General features: G+C 31.4%; 1 non-coding gene across 1 annotated transcript; it reads left to right on the top strand.

Annotated features, from left to right (window-relative positions):
- The first annotated feature begins 356 nt into the window (after window positions 1–356).
- Trnav-aac lies at window positions 357–429 on the top strand. Its single transcript has one exon. It is a non-coding gene; the product is annotated as a tRNA-Val (tRNA).
- The last annotated feature ends 576 nt before the right edge of the window (window positions 430–1,005 follow it).

Raw genomic sequence — 1,005 nt, 5'->3', positions numbered from 1 at the left:
ATCAGACACTTGTATCATAGATTGCAGTAAAACGTACAGGGATTTTATTGGAATTAGTATTTTTAAATTGAGGTAACACAAGAATATCGACTTATATTTACAGACCTAGTCACTAAGCATTAACCCCTAAGCTTACAATAATGATAGCTAATCCTTAAGTTGTAAAAAAGTTGAAGGAGTAATGACTATTGTATTTGTTGTACAACAAACATATCCCAAGATCTATCCTTGATAGGCAAAGTTTTTTTTTTTACACTACTATAAGGCTTTCAAATACATTACATAAGTTGAAAGTTTCAAAACATACATTTGTATAGATTATGATATTATCAGAATTAAACAAAAATAAAAAATAAGTGTTTGTGGTGTAGTGGATATCACATCCGTCTAACACGCGGAAGGTCCCAGGTTCTAGCCCTGGCAGGCACAAAGGAATTATTTTCTTAGGGGTTAGCACATTCAGCTGTCTGACACGTTTTTTTTTTCTCTCTTATTTCTTGTTCAGTTAATGGCTTTCGCGTGTTGTTTTTATTTCAATATATAAAATTGACGAATGTATAAGAGTAGTCTCTTTATGTATGTGTCAAAATATGTATGTGTCATTCTATGAGTCGAACGTATAGAATTACGTGAAAGAAACGAAACTTCAATCAGGGGGTATTAAATAATGTTGACATCTTTCATGACATAAAATGAAATTGTGTGCCTGCCAGGATTTGAACCTGGGAACTTCCGGGTGTTAGGCGAATGTTTTTTTTTCTCCTCTTTATTAACTCACCCTCGTAGAGCAGGTGTAAACAAACATACACCAGTTATTCAACACATCTCATGACAATGTCGATACAAATCTGGATAGTAAAAAAATACTTACTTAAATTATATACACAGAAACTTAGTAATAACAAAAGAAAATTTTGCTAAAATTAATAAAAATAAAATGATCTAAACTGTTAAACACGAAAAATCAAATAATAATATCATACCAAATCACGACATAGGATGTGA

The sequence above is a fragment of the Limulus polyphemus genome, unplaced genomic scaffold (genome assembly GCF_000517525.1).
Source record: "Limulus polyphemus unplaced genomic scaffold, Limulus_polyphemus-2.1.2 Scaffold95673, whole genome shotgun sequence".
NCBI classification, from domain to species: Eukaryota; Metazoa; Arthropoda; class Merostomata; order Xiphosura; family Limulidae; genus Limulus; species Limulus polyphemus.
Note: the sequence above shows the minus strand (reverse complement) of the source record. Positions and strands in the feature narration are given on the sequence as shown.